Here is a 25823-nt window from a genome sequence, read left to right on the forward strand (position 1 = left end):
GTCAGTTTTAGCACTAAAGCTGGTTTCACATTTGCGGTTGAGTCCGCAGCGTTTCTGACGCATACATCCGCATGCGTCTTGATTTCCTATCTTTAACATTGTAGATGCAGGTGCATGCGTTCGCCCACGTTTGCTTACCATGCATCTTTTTGCAGTATGCGGTGTGGCGGCAAATTTCCGTCAAATATGCGCAGGCATACGCATGCGGATAAGTGCGTTAAAAAAACGCATTACTGTCTATGGGAACGCATGAGTACGCATGTCTTTGCATACGCATGCGTTTGATGCACTTGCATACTTCGGACTGCGCAAGTCCAGGAACTGATTTAGACACGCCCATTGAGACACGCCCTCCAAGATAAATCGAACGCATGTGCATAAAAAGTGCAAACGCATCCAAAAACGCATACAAACGCAGCGTTTTTTTGCTGTCATGCGTAAGCTGATGCGGATAAAAAACATTGTGTTATCATGCGTTTGCATGCGTTTTTGCATGCGGTTGCGGACGATACGCTGCGGACTCAACCGCAAATGTGATCATGGTAAAATAAAAGCAATTATGGAATTACACTTTTTTTTGCAATTTCTCCTCACTTTGATTTTTTTTCCCGTTTTCCAGTACACTATATGGCAAAAACAATGGTGTTGTTCAAAAGCACAACTCGACCCCTCACATGGCCATATTCACAGAAAAATAAAAAAGTTATGGCTCTGGGAAGAAGAGAAGCAAAAAACGGAAACTCAAAAATGGAAAAACCCAAGGTGGTGAAGGGGTTAATGAACTGCTAGATTTGTAAAGCTTATGTAACCAAACAAATAGGAGAGAGCCATCTTAATATATACTTACCTTGCAATGTCTTCACATCCTGTTCCGTCCAGATGTGTCCGGATCCCAGAATTGCAAGCGGCGGAAGTTCACTGACCTCCATATTGGGACACCCAAGTGATGGGTGTCTCAATATGGAAACTGCTGGTGGTACCAGCCTCTTGTGCAGTACCACCAGCGGAACACCATCACACAGACACACACACTGTATACGCCGTACGCAGCACACACACACACTGTATACACCGTACGCAGCCTCTTGCGTGGTGTCACCAGCGGAACACACCACCGGGATCTGCCGAATGATTCACTGACTGCCGCCATCTTTGTACAGGAGGAGTGCATAGCACATGGGGTAGACAGGTCAAAGAAGAGAGCACAGACGGGAGAAGTCAGCACATGGGGAAAGAGAGAGTGGATAGGTGGGTGAGCACATGGGGGAGAGATTCTCAATGCTGCAAAGCCTGCCCCCATCGCAACATTACTGCCCTCCCAATGTGATAGCATCGGGCCTCCATCTAGTAGATATATAAAAACCGGGACTATTAGTAAATGTGGTTACACAATGCAGATTTACGCTTTTTCATCCATTGGTGATGCATACCTCCCAACTTTTGAAGATGGGAAAGAGGGACAAAATTAGCGGCGCGCAATGCGGCACATTTTAGGCCACGCCTCTGACCACACCCATTCATAATTAGTCACACCCATATCCACGTCCCAACCACACCCATTTAGCACTGCTGATCACACTGTTTCATATACAATAATTAAACAAAAAAATATGGCCACACAGTGCTCCATACCGTATAATGGCCACACATGATGCTCAATACTGTATAATGGCCACACATGATGCTCAATGCTGTATAATGGCCACACCGTGCTCCATACTGTATAATGACTGCACATGATGCTCCATACTGTATAATGGCCGCACATGATGCTCCATACTGTATAATGACCGCACATGATGCTCCATACTGTATAATGACGCACATGATGCTCCGTACTGTATAATGACAGCACATGATGCTCCATACTGTATAACGACCGCACATGATGCTCCATACTGTATAATGACTGCACATGATGCTCCATATTGTATAATGACCGCACATGATGCTCCATATTGTATAATGACCACACATGATGCTCCATACTGTATAATGGCCACACATGATGCTCCATACTGTATAATGACTGCACATGATGCTCCATATTGTATAATGACTGCACATGATGTTCCATACTGTATAATGGCCACACATGATGCTCCATACTGTATAACGACCACACATGATGCTCAATAGTGTATAATGGCCACACACAGTTCTCCATACTGTATAATGATCCCACATGATGCTCAATACTGTATAATGACCGCACATGATGCTCCATACTGTATAATGACCGCACATGATGCTCCATACTGTATAATGACCGCACATGATGCTCCATACTGTATAATGACTGCACATGATGCTCCATATTGTATAATGACCACACATGATGCTCCATATTGTATAATGACCACACATGATGTTCCATACTGTATAATGGCCACACATGATGCTCCATACTGTATAATGATTGCACATGATGCTCCATATTGTATAATGACCGCACATGATGCTTCATACTGTATAATGGCCACACATGATGCTCCATGCTGTATAACGACCACACATGATGCTCAATACTGTATAATGGCCACACACAGTTCTCCATACTGTATAATGATCCCACATGATGCTCAATACTATATAATGACCCCCCCTCCTGTATGCATGGCTCATCTCCCTCCCATCCCATATACATGGCTCATATCCCCCCCTGTATGCATGGCTCATATTCCCCCTCCTGTATGCATGGCTCATATTCCCCCCCCCGTATGCATGGCTCATATTCCCCCCTGTATGCATGGCTCATATTCCCCCCCTGTATGCATGGCTCATATTCCCCCCCCCTGTATGCATGGCTCATATTCCCCCCCCGTATGCATGGCTCATATTCCCCCCTGTATGCATGGCTCATATTCCCCCCTGTATGCATGGCTCATATTCCCCCCCTGTATGCATGGCTCATGTCCCCCCCCCCCGTATGCATGGCTCATATTCCCCCCGTATGCATGGCTCAAATTCCCCCCCCTGTATGCATGGCTCATATTCCCCCCCCTGTATGAATGGCTCATATCCCCCCCTGTATGCATGGCTCATATTCCCCCCCCCCCGAATGCATGGCTCATATTCCCCCCCCCCCGAATGCATGGCTCATATTCCCCCCCTGAATGCATGGCTCATATTCCCCCCCTGAATGCATGGCTCATATCCCCCCTGAATGCATGGCTCATATTCCCCCCCTGAATGCGTGGCTCATATTCCCCCTCCCTGAATGCATGGCTCATATTTCCCCCCCTGAATGCATGGCTCATATTCTCCCCCCCGAATGCATGGCTCATATTCCCCCCCCCCTGCATGCATGGCTCATATTCCCCCCCCCTGAATGCATGGCTCATATTCTCCCCCCTGAATGCATGGCTCATATTCCCCCCTGAATGCATGGCTCATATTCCCCCCCCGAATGCATGGCTCATATTCCCCCCCTGAATGCATGGCTCATATTCCCCCCCTGAATGCATGGCTCATATTCCCCCCCCCCTGAATGCATGGCTCATATTCCCCCCCTGAATGCATGGCTCATATCCCCCCCCCCGAATGCATGGCTCATATTCCCCCCCCCCGAATGCAGGGCTCATATTCCCCCCTGGATGCATGGCTCATATTCCCCCCTGAATGCATGGCTTATCTCTCCACCCCCATCTTGCATGGCGCGCCGGCTTATGTCCTCCTTCATCCCCCCGTCCCATACTCACCTGTGCCACACTGCACAGCCGCGCCGACATCCCTCTCGCTCTGTCCCAACTCCAGGCGCAGCAACTTCTTCCTGCGCGAGCGGTCACGTGATACCGCTCATTAAGGTCATGAATATGTGCATATTCATGACCTTAATGAGCGGTACCACGTGACCGCTCATTCAGGACGAGCTGTGTACGCCGAGACCAGGCATCGCTGGAGCAAGGTGAGTATCGTCTTCAAGGAGGGCGGGGGGGGTTGGTAAGTCGGGAGGTGACCCAGGACTTGGCTTAACACAGGGGCATGGCTTAACACAAGGGGGCGTGTCGGTTCACTTTTCCTGTCTGCGGGATCAGAGCGTCCCTTGCGGGACTGTGGGGCAAAGCATCAAATCCAGGACAGTCCCGCACAATGAGGGACGGTTGGGAGCTATGGGTGATGTACCAACCAATTTGACTGTAACAGGTTTCTTGCCACAATGGCCATAAACATTTCGCATGGTGTACTGGGCTTTTCCATGAAGTCATCCATATGGCTTACCGATATTAGTGTATTTGTCTTGCTTAGTGAAGCACGGCAGATCACCAAGATAGTTTCTCCACAATGTTATAAGCCTTAGTTTATTACTCAGCTTTGCAAGCAATCTGCATGGATGACACCTCTAATAAGTCATCAGTCTTGTACCACTCCAAACCTTTATGATAATGAATAACCGCAAACAGGAGAATTCTGAGCTCGTTAAGTGTTTATACATAAATATTTCTGGCAGAGAAGAATGACGTTTCTTGCTTAGTCTGTGCACGTTCTCGCAGGTTTTTCTATTAGATGCTCTGTTGTGTCAACACATCCTGCGATGTTCTGGGCTGTTTATAATGATACATGTGGTCTGGTATATTGAAAATCATGCTTTATTATAAAAAAAAGTCAGATCTCTTTGTTCCACATCCCAATGTCTGTACATACTTTTTCCTCTACAAGGCAATGGTTACTTAGTCTGCTGCAATTCTATGTTCTAGGATGTGCTGTAGAGTGAAGGAAAGCACACACAATAGGGTCACCCTATTAGGGGAGTAAGAATATATCAGAAAATGGTATTGCTCACCTGGGAGGATAAGGTATAGCTCCTTATAACTAAAGGTACCTTCACACTTAACAACTTTCCAACGAGAACGACAACGATCCGTGACGTTGCAGCATCCTGGATAGCGATATCGTTGTGTTTGACATGCAGCAGCAATCTGGATCCCGCTGTGATATCGTTGGTCGGAGCTAGAAGGCCAGCACCTTATTTCGTCGTTAGGTCGGTGTGTATCGTCGTGTTTGACAGCAAAAGCAACGATGCCAGCAATGTTTTACAATGGTAACCAGGGTAAATATCGGGTTACTAAGTGCAGGGCCGCGCTTAGTAACCCGATATTTACCCTGGTTACCAATGTAAAAGTTAAAAAAAAACACTACATACTCACCTTCTGATGTCTGTCACGTCCCCCGGCGTCCGCGCTGCTGCTCAGAGCTTCCTGCACTGAATGTGTCAGTGCCGGCCGTAAAGCCGAGCACAGCGGTGACGTCACCGCTGTGCTCTGCCGGCCCTGACACATTCAGTGAAGGAAGCTCTGAGCAGCAGCGCGGACGCCGGGGGACGTGACAGACATCAGAAGGTGAGTATGTAGTGTTTTTTTTTTACTTTTACATTGGTAACCAGGGTAAATATCGGGTTACTAAGCGCGGCCCTGCACTTAGTAACCCGATGTTTACCCTGGTTAACCGGGTGCTGCAGGGGGACTTCGGCATCGTTGAAGACAGTTTCAACGATGCCAAAGTCGTTCCCCTGATTGTTGGTCGCTGGAGAGAGCTGTCTGTGTGACAGCTCCCCAGCGACCTAAACAACGATGCTGCATCGATCGGCTCGTTGTCTATATCGCTGCAGCGTCGCTGAGTGTGACGGTACCTTAACAGTCACTCCTGCATTGTGTCTGGGAGATAACTCTGAGATAAAATTAACCAGTAGGAAAAAAACACTTTAGAGATAGGCTGCTGGATAAACAGTTCTTTCTGCTTTTTTTTTATGTAACTAGGTGTTTCAATGCCGAACTGGTGTTTTTTCAAGTTAAAAAAAAATCGTTGGACAACTTAGTTCCTGTCAACTCTTGCTACCCATTTGTATCTTTGTGTGTTCCTGATCTGGTTATATGACTTTCCTTCTTGTATTTTTTTAATAATAGCTTGGTACTTGCTGTTCTTCTCTAATATTAATCTTGTATTTCTTTCTGACTGATTTTCCTGTCTGTGTGTTGTCACCTTGCTGACAGCTGTTGATTACTTTTGACTAGCCCCTAACTGTACCTTAAGGTTCTGTGACAGGGTCACACTGGGGTCATACATGAGGGGGATATGTATCACAAAAATTGCTTTCCTGCGTGATGTGAAAGCAATAAGTTTTTTCTCCAGCATGATATGTGCTGAGAGCAATCCAGTCGCTATATGGGCCTGGCTTTCATGATGGGTAGGTCAGAGATGGGCGGGACGCCGACCCACCATATCTCCACCTCCAGGGTGTGTCTGCAGGGAGTTAAATGTCCAGCCATTTTTTCTTTTCCTCGGACTGTGTTGTGTGGAGAAAGGAAGTCTCCATACTGAATATCAAGGGAGAGCTGCTATATGTGTTGGCCCAGAAGTACTGGGCAGGACTGTATATGAACTTTTTTACTTTCTTTTTGAGCAAGACAGGCTGTTTTCTGTTACCATTTTGGGTTTATGATGCAATAAACCACCCAGGGTCTTTAACCAAACGTGGTCCAGTGTTTACCTCGAGAAAAAACTAAGCGTGTCAACCCCTCACAGCCCCATACATGTTAGATGACTTTCGGTCAAACGATGCTTTGGACATTTGTTTGTCCTACTCCGATCTGGGCCAGCTCTCCCATACATAGGAGTGCTCATTTGGTCAAGTGCTCATGTGTACTGTATGAGAAAGCTGCCAACTGACATCTCTGAGAGTGTCCCATCTCTGGGAGAACAAAGTAATCAACATTTTCTCCGAAAGTCAGTTGGCAAGTGCCCTATACACATTAGACTGTCAGCTGAACCCATCGATATCATCTGGTGTGGCCAACATTAGTCTAATATTTATGGGGACTTTACTTTATGATGGGCTACTGTTATGACCTGGTGGGTACAGGGCGGTACTGAGATGACCTGGTGGACAAAATCAATCATGGACTCGCTAAGGAACAGCACTGAAATGACCTGGTGGGTAAAACAAAAATAGGACTAGCTCTGAGGAGGTGGTAACTTTAGTGACCGCAATCCCTACTCCTAACACCAACACTAGAAATAGCCGTGGAGCGTTCCTATCTCTGCCTAGACGCCTCTGCACAGCCTAAGAACTAGCTACCCCTGAAGATGGAAACGGAAAGCTATCTCGCCTCAGAGAAACCCCCAGAGGAAGATAGCCCCCCACAAATATTGACGGTGAGTAGAGAGGGAAAATGACAAACTCAGAAATGAAACTAGTTTTTTTAGCAAAGGTGGCCAAACTATCTAAATAGACAGAGATTGAAAAGGTTGCTGTGCGGTCAGTATAAAAACTAAAATTCCACGCAGAGTTTACAAAAATAACCACCACACCGACTCATGGTGTGGAGGGGCAAATATGCGACCCCAGAGCTTCCAACTAGCCGGAATATTTCATAATGACAAGCTGGACAAAAGAGACATAAATTAAACTGAACAGAAGGTCATAAGCAGGGAAACACCCAAAAAGTAGCAGACTTATCTTAAGCTGAAAATGGACTGGCCAACAGAGAACTTCCAAGAAAGGACTGAATCCACAGGAAATACATTGACAGCTGGCATCCACTACAGCCAAAAGCCCAGTTAAATAACAAGGCCAGGAAACCGATTAGTGAACGCAGCTGCTAAGTTCCACTTGAAACCACCAGAAGGAGCCCAAGAGCAGAACTCCCAAAAATACCATTAGCAACCACAGGATGGAGCCCAAGAACGGAATTCACAACAGGCTACTAGCTCGAGACTATCAGAAGAATTATGAAATGTGATTTTTTTGCAACAAAAAAAATGTATCCTAAAGTGTCTCACTAAGTTTCCTGTAAGCAGACTTAGTAAATAACATTAGGCTTGGGTAATGTGTACTATGTGTTACTGGCATATTTGTTCTCTGTGTTATTCCTATTCCGAAGAAGGGAGATGCTACCGAATGTGGAAATTATTGGACTACTGTGCTCATGCCTCATGCCAGGAAAATACTACTGAAGATCCTACAAAGATGGCTACAGCCTTACTTTGACAAAGAGCTGTCAGAAGAACAAGTAGGATTCAAAAAAGGCAGAGGAACAAGAGATGTGATTGCTAACATTACATGGATAATGGAAAAGGCCAAACAATAAGAAAATACATTTTTGCTTCATCGTCTACAGCAAAGCCTTCGATCCCCCGAAACTTTGGAATACCGCTAAGGATATGGATGTGCCCCGTACCATCTGATCAGCCTCCTTAGGAACCTTTACATCAACCAAGAAGCAACAGTCAGAATGAAATACAGAGACACGGCATGCTTCAAAGTAGAGCAAGACGTCAGACAAGTCTGCATCCTATCACCAATGTGTTTCTATTTATATTCAGAACAGAAGCTGTTTTCAGCAAGGCTGGACTTGCCAAAAAAGAAGAAGGAATTAAAATTGCTGGACAAATCATCAATAATCTTAAATACATTGACGATACAACATTGATAGCAACAAGTGTAGATGAAATGAAGGACTTGTTACAGAATGTCAAGATGGAAAGTTCGAACATGGGACTGCTTCTCAGTACAAAGAAGGCAAAGATTTTAACTACTGCCAGGTACAACTGAAACTCATTTGTACTTATTTGCCTACTTTGGACATATCATACAAAGAGAGCAATCACTGGAGAAGGATATCATGGTCCAAAGAATAGAAGGAAGAAGACAAAAAGGAAGACTATCAACCTGATGGCTAGATACAATCAAAGTAACGGCAATGACCCTGGTGGCCTTGACCTATCTAGGCTTGCTTGATGGATCGGTCATCCATCAAGTCACCATGGCTCGACTGAAAAAAATAATACTAATAATAAATGTCAGTTTCTTTGGTGGCAGCATCACCAGGTATGTTCTAAGCTAATTGGACTCTTCTCTATGTATTATCTAAAATATGGAGTCCAATAACTGGATTACTGCCTATATTGATATTTACAGTGTGGAATAAGTATATAGGCCATCCTAACCTAACACTCTATTTCTATCATCTCATTAGTAAGTAAGATTTATAGTGTCTCACTCAATCTTTTGCTATCACTTACACTGTGTGAATGCGTTTTTAAAGATATGCATTATACACTGCTCAAAAAATAAAGGGAACACTAAAATCCCACATCCTAGATATCACTGAATGAAATATTCCAGTTGCAAATCTTTGTTAATTACATAGTGGAATGTTTTGAGAACGATAAAACATAAAAATGGTCAATGTAAATCAAAATGAATATCCCATGGAGGTCTGGATTTGGAATGATACTCAAAATCAAAGTGGAAAATTAAATTACAGGCTAATCCAACTTCAGTGGAAATGCCTCAAGACAAGGAAATGATGTTCAGTTGTGTGTGTTCTGCCTCCATGTGCCTGTATGACCTCCCTACAATGCCTGGGCATGCTCCTGATGAGGCGGCGGATGGTCTCATGAGGGATCTCCTCCCAGACCTGGACTAAAGCATCCGCCAACTCCTGGACAGTCTGTGGTGCAACGTGATGTTGGTGGATGGTGCGATACATGATGTCCCAGATGTGTTCAAACGGATTCAGGTCAGTGGAACGGGCGGGCCAGTCCATAGCTTCAATGCCTTCATCTTGCAGGAACTGCTGACACACTCCAGCCACATGAGGTCTGGCTTTGCCCTGCATTAGGAGGAACCCAGGGCCAACCGCACCAGCATATGGTCTCACAAAGGGTCTGAGGATCTCATCTCGGTACCTAATGGCAGTCAGGTTACCTCTGGCGAGCACATGGAGGGCTGTGCAACCCTCCAGAGAAATGTCACCCCACACCATTACTAACCCACTGCCAAACCGATCATGCTGAAGGATGTTGCAGGCAGCAGATCACTCTCCACGGCGTCTCCAGACTCTGTCACGTCTGTCACTTGTGCTCAGTGTGAACCTGCTTTCATCTGTGAAGAGCACAGGGCGTCAGTGTCGAATTTGCCAATCCTGGTGTTCTGTGGCAAATGCCAATCGTCCTGCATGGTGTTGGGCTGTGAGCACAATCCCCATTTGTGGATGTCAGGCACTCAGACCATCCTCATGGAGTCGGTTTCTAACCGTTTGTGCAGACACATGCACATTTGTGGCCTGCTGGAGGTCATTTTTCAGGGCTCTGGCAGTGCTCCTCCTGTTCATCCTTGCAAAAAGGCTGAGGTAGCGGTCCTGCTGGGTTGTTGCTCCTACGGCCCCCTCCACGTCTCCCGGTGTACTGGCCTGTCCCCTGGTAGTGCCTCTAGCCTCTGGACACTACGCTGACAGAAACAGCAAACCATCTTACCACAGCTCGCATTGATGTGCCATCCTGGATGAGCTGCACTACCTAAGCCACTTATGTGGGTTGTAGAGTCTGTCTCATGCTACCACGAGTGTGAAAGCACAACCAACATTCAAAAGTGACCAAACATCAGCCAGAAAGCATTGGTACTGAGATGTGGTCTGTGGTCCCCACCTGCAGAACCACTCCTTTATTGAGGGTGTCTTGATAATTGCCAATAATTTCCTTCTGTTGTCTACTCCATTTGCACAACAGCATGTGAAATTGATTGTCAAACAGTGTTGTTTCCTAAGTGGACAGTTTGATTTCACAGAAGTTTGATTTACTTGGAGTTATATTCTGTTGTTTAAGTGTTCCCTTTATTTTTTGAGCAGTGTATTTTAATACATTTATTAAAGACTTAGTACTTATTCTGTATCAGTACCTCATCTGCTGCACTCAATGTAACTTAGGCTGTCCAGAACCCCACTGCCTACATGGACACTCAGTTGCTTCCAGCTTTGTCCCCAGAGATCCAGCAAAGTTCTTTGCTCTCAGCTTGATGGCTCAGCTGACCTGCTAACTCTACTTCCTCTTTGGCATGTATTGACAGGGGTTCATTAATCAGAGCACAGTGAATTTTGAATTTTGTTCTCGTCAGTTTTGTTATAACAGGATTATGGCAGATGAGCCTTTCTGTCTACAGATGACTTAAGGTACCTTCACACTGAGCGACTTTACAACGAGAACGACAGCGATCCGTGACGTTGCAGCGTCCTGGATAGCGATCTCGTTGTGTTTGACACGCAGCAGCGATCTGGATCCTGCTGAGATATCGCTGGTAGGAGCTAGAAGTCCAGAACTTTATTTGGTCGTCAGATCGGTGTGTATCGTTGTGTTTGACAGCAAAAGCAACGATGCCTGCAATGTTTTACAATGGGAACCAGGGTAAACATCGGGTTACTAAGCGCAGGGCTGCGCTTAGTAACCTGATATTTACCCTGGTTACCATTGTAAAAGTAAAAAAAACCACTACATACTCACCTTCTGATGTCTGTCACGTCCCCCGGCGTCCACAGGGTTAAACTGCTTTCGGTAGGAGCGCTGCTAAATGCACGCGCTGCTGCCGAGAACTTCCCTGCACTGACTGTCAGTGCCGGCCGTAAAGCAGAGCACAGCGGTGACGTCACCGCTGTTACTGCCGGGTGCCGGTGCTGAGACATTCAGTGCAGGGAAGCTCTCGGCAGCAGCGCAGCATTAGCAAGCGCTCCTGCCGAAAGCAGTTTAACCCTGTGGACGCCGGGGGACGTGACAGACATCAGAAGGTGAGTATGTAGTGTTTTTTTTTTTACTTTTACAATGGTAACCAGGGTAAATATCGGGTTACTAAGCGCAGCCCTGCGCTTAGTAACCCGATGTTTACCCTGGTTACCTGGGTGCTGCAGGGGGACTTCGGCATCGTTGAAGACCGTTTCAACAATGCAGAAGTCATTCCCCTGATCGTTGGTCGCTGGAGAGAGCTGTCTGTGTGACAGCTCCCCAGCGACCTAAACAGCGACGCTGCAGCGATCGGCTCTTTGTCTATATTGCTGCAGCGTCGCTGAGTGTGACGGTACCTTTTGCCTGGTCATGAAGATCTTATCCTGTGTTACCTGACCTTTAAATTTAGCAGCGTTTAAGAATGTCTTTGAGGACGTAGACACACAGAATCAGACATCATAAGTGCAGTGTCAGGAACATGAGTCACCAGTCCATAGTTTGCCATTTTAGTCCCCATGAGGAGAAGCTTATAGGAGCAGTCCCAAGCTGCCCCTCGCTTTACTCCAAAGTGTCCCTACAGTGCTACTGATGCTCTTCACGTATTTAACCTTGATACATGCAAATTCATGATACCACTCTTGGACTGTCGAGATGCACAAACGTGAAAAAGCGTAGCGTACAAATCAAATTCCTATATGCTAGAAACCACTACATAAATAGTGTACAGTAAGAAGGCAGGTAAGGTCCTGGACGACAGGTATGTGTTGGAATTGGGAACAGAAAAATCAAGCAGCGTTAAGGCAGACGATAAGGATACTTGGACAATGTGTTAAGGTGAATGGGAAAAGAGGTTTAAATGCATTTTTGTTAGATAATGATAATAAGTAGAGTATCAGACTTGGTTCACATATATCAGTTGCATAAAACTCAGTTTTTTAGGGTGACGCAACGCATCACAACTGATGGTAAAACTGATGCATCAAATATCAGGCTTTTTACAATGTACTCAAAACAATTGGTTCAGCACTAGCCACATGAGATGTTGTGATCATGCCACTTGACCAACAGCTGCAGCTGTCCGGCGCAAAAACTGATGAACTGAACAGACGGGAATGATAGCATTGGAACAATGGCATCAGATCCTCCATCAGTTTCCTTCCTACATTACTGGTAACCTCTGAATGGAAATGACGACTCAAGGCCAGACATTTGTTACCCAGCTTTAGTGAAACATGAGTTAGGTACATTCCCTTTTAAAGGGAATCTGTGACCAGTTTTTTCCACTTAATCTGAGTGCAATATAATGTAGGGTCATAAACACTGATTCCAGGGATGTTCCACATACTGAGCTGCTTGCTGCAGTTTTGTTAAAATTTATTTTTTATCAGCAGTAGATTATCACTAGAACACTTGTTAAACTGCTGCCATGTAGTCTTCCATATTTATGAGCGCTGTAAAACCCCGCCCCCACCACTGATTGACAGCTTTCTGTATACATGGTACATAGGCAGAAAGCTGCCAATCAATGGTGTGGGCGGAGTTATAAGAGCTCAGCATTCAGAGAACTGACAGAACTACAGCCAATAAAACAGTGATTTTATCAAAACTACAGCAGGTAGCCCAGTAAGTGATACTTCGCTGCAATCAGAATCTCTGAGGCACCTGTATCATGCTGCAATCAGATGAGGTACCAAAAACCTGATGACACATTCCCTTTACACTGTTAGGCCTGCTCACATTTCCCTTGGTTTTTGGATCCTCTGCCACAAACTCAGACTTTTACTTCTTATTTGACAAATATATGAAATTACAGTTTTTCAAAATATATGTTATATACATTGGTATTCATCCTGTCACAGCTAACAACATTGGGATGTTGGGAGCACCAAATTAGAGGTACATCCTTCTTAATAAATGTAGGGAATCTTTCTCTAGTGCAGTTTTTAGCAAGACTTGATGAACTGTAGCCTTAATATCATATTACAATCACATTCGGATTACTCACAGTTCCTCACAGTTAGATCACCATAAGGTTCTGTGAAGGTGTCACTCTTAACAGTGCAGTATATGTTTATAGTAACTAAACTTTCATTTTTTTAATATCATTTTGTCTAGTTATAAAACTTTTCAAATCTCTTCATTAGTGAATTTATTCCTGAAAAAATAACTGTATGTAAGCGGCTTCAAAAGCCCTGCTTTTCCCAGTCTATTTGCTTGCTTTTAGCTGCATTGATCTGTTCTGCATATCAGCTCCTGCAGAAGGCTTATCCCCACATTAGGGCTGAGACAGACTGCCGTATAACTCATGCGATAATCGCATTGCACTGCTCGGACTGGCCGGCTCCTGACCTGAGCAAGACAGTACGATGTATTTCTATGCCACTATTAAGCTCAGGTCGGGAGAGCCGACAGCCAGAACGAGGTTTACCATGCAATTCTTGCACGAGAAATACGGCCAGTGGTGTATCTGGGGGGGACAGTCGGGACATGTGCCCCGGGCGCAGCTGGCAGGGGGGCGCAGCCGGGCCACCTAATGCTGCGGTCCACAGTGTCTCTCCTGGCAGCTGCATTCTGCCGCCCCCCGGACTGGGAGTCAGCTGTTCTCTGTGCCGACTGTCAAGCTGACAGCCGGCACAGAGAAGCTGCAGCGCACCGGCTCGCAGTATTCAATTGTACTCGTATCTTAGGCTTCTTTCACACTTCCTTCAGTACTCGGCCGTCACCAGGCGTCGGCGCGACGTACCGATGGAAGTTTGTGAATTTGTGAGTGACCTGAGCAGAGGACGCAGTGTTTCAATGCGTCCGCTGCTCATTGTAAAGTCCCAGGGAGGAGGGGGTGGAGTTCCGGCCGGGCATGCGCATTAAAAAATGCAGGAGAGGATGTACAAAAAAACGTTCCCTTGAACGTTTTTTCACAACGACGGCCCGCCAAATACCGACGCATCCAGTGGATGACGTATGGAACATGTGTCCATACGTCGCGATGCGTCGGTAAACAAGTCTATGTGAAAAAAACACATCCTGCGGGCAACTTTGCAGGATGCGTTTTTTTCCACAAAACGACGCATTGTGACGTAGCAAGATAAACGGAAATGTGAAAGTAGCCTTACAGACACGAGTACAATTGAAGATCTGACTGCAGTGACTAGAACGGAGGTGATTTCGGGAGGTAATGATGTCCCCGGAAGGGGCAACGCCTCCTTCAGTCCAGTCACTGAAGACATGATAGCAGGAAGCTGCTGAGGCTGATGGAGCCATGTGAGGAGAGGACTGAGGGTCTGCAGCATGGAGCCGTGTGAGGAGATTACCGAGGTGTGTGGGGAATGGGGGGATGATGATTAGGGTCTGTGTAGTGGATGATGAGAGGCTGTGTGGGGAATGGGGGATGATGAGGGGCTGTGTAGTGGATGATAAGAGGCTGTGTGGAGAATGGAGGGATAAGGATGAGGGGCTGTGTAGTGGATGATAAGAGGCTGTGTGGGGAATGGGGGATTATGAGGGGCTGTGTAGTGGATGATAAGAGGCTGTGTGGGGAATGGGGGGATGATGATGAGGGGCTGTGTAGTGGATGATAAGGCTGTGTGGGGAATGGAGGGATAATGATGAGGGGCTGTGTAGTGGATGATAAGAGGCTGTGTGGGGAATGGGGGGATGATGATGAGGGGCTGTGTAGTGGATGATAAGTGGCTGTGTGGGGAATGGGGGATGATGAGGGGCTGTGTAGTGAATGATGAAAGGCTGTGTGGAGAATAGAGGGATAATGATGAAGGGCTGTGTAGCGGATGATAAGAGGCTGTGTGGGGAATGGGGGGATGATGATGATGGGCTGTGTAGTGGATAATGAGAGGCTGTGTGGGGAATGGAGGGATAATGATGAGGGGCTGTGTAGTGGATGATAAGAGGCTGTGTGGGGAATGGGGGATTATGAGGTGCTGTGTAGTGGATGATAAGAGGCTGTGTGGGGAATGGAGGGATGATGATGAGGGGCTGTGTAGTGGATGATAAGAGGCTGTGTGGGGAATGGGGGGATGATGATGAGGGGCTGTGTAGTGGATGATAAGAGGCTGTGTGGGGAATGGGGGGATGATGATGAGGGGCTGTGTAGTGGATGATGAGAGGCTGTGTGGGGAATGGAGGGATAATGATGAGGGGCTGTGTAGTGGATGATAAGAGGCTGTGTGGGGAATGGGGGGATGATGATGAGGGGCTGTGTAGTGGATGATAAGAGGCTGTGTGGGGAATGGGGGATGATGAGGGGCTGTGTAGTGGATGATAAGAGGCTGTGTGGGGAATGGGGGGATGATGATGAGGGGCTGTGTAGTGGATGGTGAGAGGCTGTGTGGGGAATGGAGGGATAATGATGAGGGGCTGTGTAGTGGATGATAAGAGGCTGTGTGGGGAATGGGGGATGATGAGGGGCTGTGTAGTGGATGATAAGAGGCTGTGTGGGGAATGGGGGGATGATGATGAGGGGCTGTGTAGTGGATGATGAGAGTCTGTGTGGGGAATGGAGGGATAATGATGAGGGGCTGTGTAGTGGATGATAAGAGGCTGTGTGGAGAATGGGGGATGATGATGAGGGGCTGTGTAGTGGATGATAAGAGGCTGTGTGGGGAATGGGGAGATGATGATGAGGGGCTGTGTAGTGGATGATGAGAGGCTGTGTGGGGAATGGAGGGATAAAGATGAGGGGCTGTGTAGTGGATGATAAGAGGCTGTGTGGGGAATGGGGGATGATGAGGGGCTGTGTAGTGGATGATAAGAGGCTGTGTGGGGAATGAAGGGATGATGATGAGGGGCTGTGTAGTGGATGAAAAGAGGCTGTGTGGGGAATGGGGGGATGATGATGAGGGGCTGTGTAGTGGATGGTGAGAGGCTGTGTGGGGAATGGAGGGATAATGATGAGGGGCTGTGTAGTGGATGATAAGAGGCTGTGTGGGGAATGGGGAGATGATGAGGGGCTGTGTAGTGGATGATGAGAGGCTGTGTGGGGAATGGAGGGATAAAGATGAGGGGCTGTGTAGTGGATGATAAGAGGCTGTGTGGGGAATGGAGGGATGATGATGAGGGGCTGTGTAGTGTATGATAAAAGGCTGTGGGGAATGGGGGGGATGATGATGAGGGGCTGTGTAGTGGATGATAAGAGGCTGTGTGGGGAATGGAGGGATAATGATGAGGGGCTGTGTAGTGGATGATAAGAGGCTGTGTGGGGAATGGAGGGATAATGATGAGGGGCTGTGTAGTGGATGATAAGAGGCTGTGTGGGGAATGGGGGGATGATGATGAGGGGCTGTGTAGTGGATGATAAGTGGCTGTGTGGGGTAAGGGGGATGATGAGGGGCTGTGTAGTGAATGATGAAAGGCTGTGTGGAGAATGGAGGGATAATGATGAAGGGCTGTGTAGCGGATGATAAGAGGCTGTGGGGAATGGGGGGATGATGATGATGGGCTGTGTAGTGGATAATGAGAGGCTGTGTGGGGAATGGAGGGATAATGATGAGGGGCTGTGTAGTGGATGATAAGAGGCTGTGTGGGGAATGGGGGATTATGAGGGGCTGTGTAGTGGATGATAAGAGGCTGTGTGGGGAATGGAGGGATGATGATGAGGGGCTGTGTAGTGGATGATAAGAGGCTGTGTGTGGAATGGGGGGATGATGATGAGGGGCTGTGTAGTGGATGATAAGAGGCTGTGTGGGGAATGGGGGGATGATGATGAGGGGCTGTGTAGTGGATGATGAAAGGCTGTGTGGGGAATGGAGGGATAATGATGAGGGGCTGTGTAGTGGATGATAAGAGGCTGTGTGGAGAATGGGGGGATGATGATGAGGGGCTGTGTAGTGGATGATAAGAGGCTGTGTGGGGAATGGGGGGATGATGATGGGCTGTGTAATGAATGATGAGAGGCTGTGTGGAGAATGGAGGAATAATGATGAGGGGCTGTGTAGTGGATGATAAGAGGCTGTGTGGGGAATGGGGGATGATGAGGGGCTGTGTAGTGGATGATAAGAGGCTGTGTGGGGAATGAAGGGATGATGATGAGGGGCTGTGTAGTGGATGATAAGTGGCTGTGGGGAATGGGGGATGATGATGAGGGGCTGTGTAGTGGATGATGAGAGGTAGTGTGGGGAATGGAGGAAGATGCTGTGTGGGGAATGGGGGATGATGAGGGGCTGTGTAGTGGATGATAAGAGGCTTTGTGGGGAATAGAGGGATGATGATGAGGGGCTGTGTAGTGGATGATAAGAGGCTGTGTGGGGAATGGGGGGATGATGATGAGGGGCTGTGTAGTGGATGATAAGAGGCTGTGTGGGGAATGGGGGGATGATGATGAGGGGCTGTGTAGTGGATGATAAGAGGCTGTGTGGGGAATGGGGGGATGATGATGAGGGGCTGTGTAGTGGATGATGAGAGGCTGTGTGGGGAATGGAGGGCTAATGATGAGGGGCTGTGTAGTGGATGATAAGAGGCTGTGTGGAGAATGGGGGGATGATGATGAGGGGCTGTGTAGTGGATGATAAGAGGCTGTGTGGGGAATGGGGGGATGATGATGGGCTGTGTAATGAATGATGAGAGGCTGTGTGGAGAATGGAGGAATAATGATGAGGGGCTGTGTAGTGGATGATAAGAGGCTGTGTGGGGAATGGGGGATGATGAGGGGCTGTGTAGTGGATGATAAGAGGCTGTGTGGGGAATGAAGGGATGATGATGAGGGGCTGTGTAGTGGATGATAAGAGGCTGTGTGGGGAATGGGGGGATGATGATGAGGGGCTGTGTAGTGGATGATAAGTGGCTGTGGGGAATGGGGGATGATGATGAGGGGCTGTGTAGTGGATGATGAGAGGTAGTGTGGGGAATGGAGGAAGATGCTGTGTGGGGAATGGGGGATGATGAGGGGCTGTGTAGTGGATGATAAGAGGCTTTGTGGGGAATAGAGGGATGATGATGAGGGGCTGTGTAGTGGATGATAAGAGGCTGTGTGGGGAATGGGGGGATGATGATGAGGGGCTGTGTAGTGGATGATGAGAGGTAGTGTGGGGAATGGAGGAAGAGGCTGTGTGGGGAATGGGGGATGATGAGGGGCTGTGTAGTGGATGATAAGAGGCTGTGTGGAGAATGAAGGGATGATGATGAGGGGCTGTGTATTGGATGATAAGTGGCTGTGTGGGGAATGGGGGATGATGAGGGGCTGTGTAGTGGATGATGAGGCTGTGTGGGGAATGGAGGGATAATGATGAGGGGCTGTGTAGTGGATGATAAGAGGCTGTGTGGGAAATGGGGGGATGATGATGAGGGGCTGTGTAGTGGATGATGAGGCTGTGTGGGGAATGGAGGGATAATGATGAGGGGCTGTGTAGTGGATGATAAGAGGCTGTGGGGAATAAGGGGGATGATGATGGCTGTGTGGGGAATGGGGGGATGATGAGGGGCTGTGTGGTGAGAATGGGGGGATGAGGGGCTGTGTGGGAGAAGGGGTGATGATGAGGGGCTTTGGGGGAGAAGGGGGGTGATGAGGGGCTGTATGGGGTGAAGGGGGCTGTGTGGGGAATGGGGGGATGAGAGGCTGTGTGGGTGATGAGGGCCTGTGTGGGGAATGGGGGGGATGATGAGGGGCTGCGTGGGGGTGATGAGGGGGAGATGGGGTTGATGAGGGGCTGTGGGGGGATGAGGAGATCGGGGTGATAAGGGGCTGTGTGGGGAATGGGGGATTTTTTGTGTGGGGAGAATTGGAGTGGGGATGGGGGATTTAATGTGTGTGGGAAGATTTGGAGTGGAGATGGGGAATTTAATGTGTGGGGGAGATTTGAGGACACAAAATGAAGAGCAAAGGGGGAGATGGGGGCATATATGAGGAAACAGTACAGGGGAATGAGGGCATGTATGAGGAAACATGTATGAGGGTGATGGGATGTGTGCAGACAGTATGGGGAGTCAAGTGAGCAGGTAGTATAGAAAGTGAGGGGGTAAATATATGAGGAGACAATATGGTGAACAGGGGGGATGTGAGAGGAGACAGTATGAGGAGGGAGGGGAATAGTATGAGGAAACAGTATGGGGGAGAAGAGTGAGTGGGAACAGAATAGAAACTGAGTAGTGGGGGCATAGCATGGGGGGACAGTGTAAGGGCACATCCAGGAGGGGACAGTATACCAAGGAGGGGGATTGTGATAAGAGAGTACGGTATAAATACTGGGCCCTATAGGGGACACAGTGTGAGAGGACAGTGTGAAGAGGGGCCGGTATGGAAAGGAGAGGTCAGTGTGAAGAGCATGTACTATAAGAGGGACAATGTGGGGGTCATATTTTGTGCAGACAATAATAGTGAGGGGCAATTTTTTATTCAGCAGCATGACACTTGTATCTTTAAGGTCATCATGTGGAGATTTTCTGCCAAAATGCGGAGAAGATGGAAGTCTGCAGAGATGGCTGTGGATGAGAAAACTCGTCATGGGTTCTGGACAAGATGACGAAAAGAAGGAGAATGGCTCTAGAGACGACGTCATCTATAAGGTACCTGGATGTAAGTGTTATTTGTGATACTAACTAATTCTCATGTTTTTATTTATGTTAGGAGCATTAAAGGGAATGTCCAGGTTTGTAATGAGTCTTTGTGACTGCAGACTTCTGAGTTCTCACAGTGCGCACTGCACGCTGTCAGTATTATCTCGTGCTAAGCGATTTACATACGTGCGGTGCGTAAGTGCGGTCACGTGCTGACTAGACATGTGTGGCCTCACTCTATGAAAATGAACTGAGCAAGGCCGGGTACGTCTAGTCGGAATGTGATCAGAAGTATACAAATCACATACTTGAGCTGACATGACTGTCCACCAGCAAGGGAGAATCATAAAAGTGTGCAGTGCATTTGTTGTGAGAATTCAGAAGCCTGCATGTCAGGATTCAGCTCTGCAGGTTCCAGTAGTCATCACATGGACACTTCACTCATATGTGATTTTCTTACTTATGGTCCTGTGACAACGAGCTTCTCTTATGCTTCTATGTTTTTCACTGAACATTGAGAGCATTAGGGAGAGTGGCTCGTGGGTACATGACTAAGTGTGCAAATCACATATGTCCTGGGAGGGCGCCAAACTGAACTCTTGCCCCGGGTGCCAGAAACACTATATACGCCTCTGAATATGGCAGTCTGTCTCTGTCCTTAGGCTGGAATCAGACTAGCGTCTGGCATCAGATGCGACATGCTGGTGACCCTCAGGCCTTCATTCATTTTCCCTTGACACACGCACATATTGTGACTGCCTCCCTGACTGTGATGTGCTGGTCTCAGGAGAACATAAAGGAGCTGGTAACCAGTACTAATGGGTTACTCAGGCAGCTCCACCTAGAAATATCTGCAGCAGATAAGCCTTCACCCTTTATTGCAGCCAGATGATTGTGTTGCCTAGAGAGCTACAACAAGAGTGCGTCCATGAAGCAATAAAGACTGTGTATCCTTTAGTGAGAAGGAGACAAATAATCGGAGACCTTTTGAACTGCCCACATGATTAAAAAATACGTCGCTGATCATTTTTTTAAAAAGCATTGTTCTACTTGCACCTACAGTACAGGCCAAAAGTTTAGACACACCTTCTCATTTAAAGATTTTTCTGTATTTTCATGACTATGAAAATTGTAAATTCACACTAAAGGCATCAAAGCTATGAATTAACACATGTGGAATTATATACTTAACAAAAAAGTGTGAAACAACTGATAATATGTCTTATATTCTAGGTTCTTCAAAGTAGCCACCCTTTGCTTTGATGACTGCATTGCACACTCTTGGCATTCTCTTGATGAGCTTCAAGAGGTAGTCACCGGAAATGGTTTTCACTTCACAGGTGTGCCCTGTCAGGTTTAATAATTGGGATTTCTTGCCTTATAAATGGGGTTGGGACCATCAGTTGTGTTGAGCAGAAGTCTGGTGGATACACAGCTGATAGTCCTACTGAATAGACTGTTAGAATTTGTATTATGGCAAGAAAAAAGCAGCTAAGTAAAGAAAAATGAGTGGCCATCATTACTTTAAGAAATGAAGGTCAGTCAGTCCGAAAAATTGGGAAAACTTTGAAAGTGTCCCCAAGTGCAGTTGCAAAAACCATCAAGCGCTAAAAGAAACTGGCTCACATAAGTTCCGCCCCAGGAAAGGAAGACCAAGAGTCACCTCTGCTTCTGAGGATAAGTTTATCCAAGTCACCAGCCTCAGAAATCACAGGTTAACATCAGCTCAGATTAGAGACCCGGTCAATGCCACACAGAGTTCTAGCAGCAGACACAACAACTGTTAAGAGGAGACTTTGTGCAGCAGGCCTTCATTGTAAAATAGCTGCTAGGAAACCACTGCTAAGGACAGGCAACAAGCAGAAGAGACTTTTTTGGGCTAAAGAACACAAGGAATGGACATTAGACCAGAGGAAATCTGTGCTTTGGTCTGATAAGTCCAAATTTGAGATCTTTGGTTCCAACCACCGTGTCTTTGTGCGACGCAGAAAAGATGAACGGATGGACTCTACATGCCTGGTTCCCACCGTGAAGCATGGAGGAGGAGGTGTGATGGTGTGGGGGTGCTTTGCTGGTGACACTGTTGGGTATTTATTCAAAATTGAAGGCATACTGAACCAGCATGGCTACCGCAGCATCTTGCAGCGGCATGCTATTCCATCCGGTTTGCGTTTAGTTTCACCATCATTTATTTTTCAACAGGACAATGACCCCAAACACACCTCCAGGCTGTGTAAGGGCTATTTGACTAAGAAGGAGAGTGATGGGGTGCTACGCCAGATAACCTGGCCTCCGCAGTCACCAGACCTGAACCCAATCGAGATGGTTTGGGGTGAGCTGGACCGCAGAGTGAAGGGAAAAGGGCCAACAAGTGCTAAGCATCTCTGGGAACTCCTTCAAGATTGTTGTAAGACCATTTTCGGTGACTACCTCTTGAAGCTCATCAAGAGAATGCCAAGAGTGTGCAAAGCAGTCCTCAAGGCAAAAGGTGGCTACTTTGAAGAACCTAAAATATAAGACATATTTTCAGTTGTTTCACACTTTTTTGTTAAGTATATAATTCCACATGGGTTAATTCATAGTTTTGATGCCTTCAGTGTGAATTTACAATTTTCATAGTCATGAAAATACAGAAAAATCTTTAAAATAGAAGGTGTGTCCAAACTTTTAGTCTGTACTGTATATATCCCCCCTCCTCTGGAACTCTCTAGCACAACATCTCAGACTCTTACCTATCATGGAAACCTTCAAAAGGAACCTGAAGACCCACCTCTTCCAACAATCCTACAACCTTCAGTAACCACCGATCCACCAAACCGCTGCACGACCAGCTCTGCCCTCAACTATGGTGTCCTCACTCATCCCTTGTAGATTGTGAGTCAGCTTTATTATTATCTGGGGGACACAAAGAGAAAATTACATTTTGTACAAAAGGGGTATTAATACTTTGGGATACTTGGTTTACTAGTGCCACAAAGAAGGCATTTTTACTTGGCACAAAGGTGGAGGTTCTTCTATGGTGAACACAAAGGGGAAGTATTATTTTGTAAAGGGCACAAAGTGGGTTTAGCAGTATCCCAATACTTTGTGGGGAGCACAAAGTGGAAATATTTATTTCTAAGGGGCAAAAAGTAGGAATAGCAGTATCTCTTTCAAATGGAAATCAGGTGTGACTCCGAACCATAACTGTAGGGAAATTATTCTTTTTCTTTCATTGATTATTTTTTAATTATATTTCTTATGGTATTGCCATAACGTGTAGTTCAACATATATCATAGAAAAGACTGAGAGCACAAACTGAGCCACTGATTGTTTTATTATTCTGGTCAGTAATTGTGTGTACTGGTATCATGATGAACACTCAGTACGGATCAATAAGGTGATATTACAGCCCAATCGGCAGTCCTGCTCAGCAATGATTTATTCCTCTGAGCTCCGAGTACGCTGATAAAAGTGTGGGAAAATAACGTCTCCTAAAACAAGTTAAATACACAAAGCAGAGGAAAATATTGACTGCCCGTTCATAGCTGCTGCATACAAATAGAAGAGATCAAGGAGCCTTTGATGAAATCTTTTTCCATTTCCACTTAAAAGATTTTTCCCAAAAACTCAAGTTCTCACCATCCATTGAATAGGGGATAACTTGTGATATCTTGTGATCCAACAACTCGGATTCCCCAACAATTCACGGCATAGGATAGGGTTATCCCAAATCCATGGAAGAGGGGACTACTTACTGATCACTGGGAGACTGTACACTGCGATCCCCAGCATTCCTAAAATGGGTTTCTGGATCCGAGCAACTGTGCTCTGTAGAGCAGACGCCGGTATAGTTCAAAGCAGCGGCGGGGGAGTTGGTGCTGGCAGCAGGCGGGATCCCCTGTGTAATAATTATAGGGGATAACTCAGGAGACCCTTTGCATGGAACAAGACAACTACAGGACACAGTTTTATAAGTGGTAAAGTCTATATTATCACACGGTGATTCAAACAGGTGCAGAGAGAAACTCAAGTCCACAACACTTGGTGTAAATATTAAATGCAGCTTAGCAGTCTATAGGAAACTTCAGAGGAAAATGCAATCAAGCAGAAAGTCTATGAAGCACAATTTTTCTTGAGGATACTTGACACGAATAAATCCTTGTCTTAGTCCAAAGACAAATAGATAAGCTTATAAGGCAGTTCAAATCATATCTTAGCTCAACCAGGGAGGCCTGGTTAATAGTCTCAGGTTTTTGCAGAGCAGAAACAGCTTACATGTCCAGCAAATGAGATGGAAGTAAACACGAGCAGCAGATGAAGGAGGATTACTGGAAACTGGTGTATGCAGCAGGAACTCAGAGCAGAGTAGCAGGATCACCACACAGGATCACAGGAGCAGGTAAATAGCCAGGGAGTCATCAGAGGTCAGGAGCTGGATGCAAGGCAGAATACTCTAGCACAGACTGAAGGCTAGGGTGGAGTTTTATAGCAGGACGACACAGTGCACATGAGACCAAAGACGCCATCTTGGAAAAGGGCAGTAATGCACAAAAGGTAAAAAATGTTCAGAGTCCTGACACCCTGCCTCACAGGGGCCCCATAGCAGCTGCACAATGTGCCGCTAGCTGAGGGCCCCTGGGGGAGTGGGGGACCTAGGCAGCTGCCTGCCCCTAACTCCGGCCCTACCTGCTGAGGCCCCCCAGAGCCTCAGTGTACCATACTGTGAATGGGCCCCCATCTCGCCAGGGCCTCGGCACTTGCCCGGGTGCGCCGGGTGCTGACGCCGGTCCTGTCCACAATCATGGGGAAGACAGCTGACTTGACAGATGTCCAGAAGGCAGTCATTGACACAAACCACAAGGAGGGTAAGCCACAAAAGGCCATTGCTAATGAACCTGCCTTTTCACAGCGTGCTGTATCCAAGTATATTAATGGAAAGTTGAGTGAAGGAAAAAGTGTGGTAGAAAAAGGTGCACAAACAACCCGGATAACTGCAACCTTGAAAGGATTATTAAGAAAACGGCATTCAAAAATCAGGGGGAGATTGGGGGCGTGGCTATGTAGCCGAGGAAGAAGAACGCATCTCACAGGAGCTCCACATATCCTGAGCCTATCCTGCCGCATATACTGTGCGTGACCGAGCGGTACCAGCTGGGACTGAAACCCCATTTACCTGAGAGCCTTGTGGACCCTCTGGGAGGCTGCTGTGGAGACCAGAGAAGCCGGGAGCTGTGGAAACCGGAGCGGTCAGGAGACTCCACGTGCAGCGGCGGCCATTTTTACAGCGTGCGCCCTGAACACAGGACGCAGCGCTGTCTTCTATTGGAGCCGGGCTTCTCCTCTTGGAGGTGGCGGTGGCCGGACCCTACCGGTGAGAGCCGCGGAGCATTTGTACACAGGAGCCGGGAGAACTGAAGTGGGCGGCGGTACCTGCTTGGGAAGCGGCCACTACTACAGCGCACACCCTAACAGACAGGGAAGCTGCGCTCTCAACTACATCTGTGGTGCTGGAGAGGTGAGCGCTTACCTGAGGAAGTAGGGGGTGGTGCAGTGTGTGTGCCCTGAGAAATTGGGCCCTGCGCCCCCCTATCGGGTGGTTGCCTCATTTACCAGCGCCATAACACCAGAGGGATTAACCCCCTCCCTGCTGCTCCCCCTGTGGTGACTGTGAAGCCGCTCAGCTTGTGTGTTGCAGTGACTATATCTATAAGTCTCCCTATTTACACCGCCTGTTCAGTGGTCTCTTGAGGTACAATTTAGTACTTAACAATACAGGATCTGAAATTGGGGCCCAGCTCATCCATAATTACCACTGAGATTGTTTGTGGAGTCCTTCTGTCTACCTACC

Source organism: Ranitomeya variabilis, chromosome 1 (assembly GCF_051348905.1).
Source record: "Ranitomeya variabilis isolate aRanVar5 chromosome 1, aRanVar5.hap1, whole genome shotgun sequence".
In the NCBI taxonomy this organism is placed as follows: Eukaryota; Metazoa; Chordata; class Amphibia; order Anura; family Dendrobatidae; genus Ranitomeya; species Ranitomeya variabilis.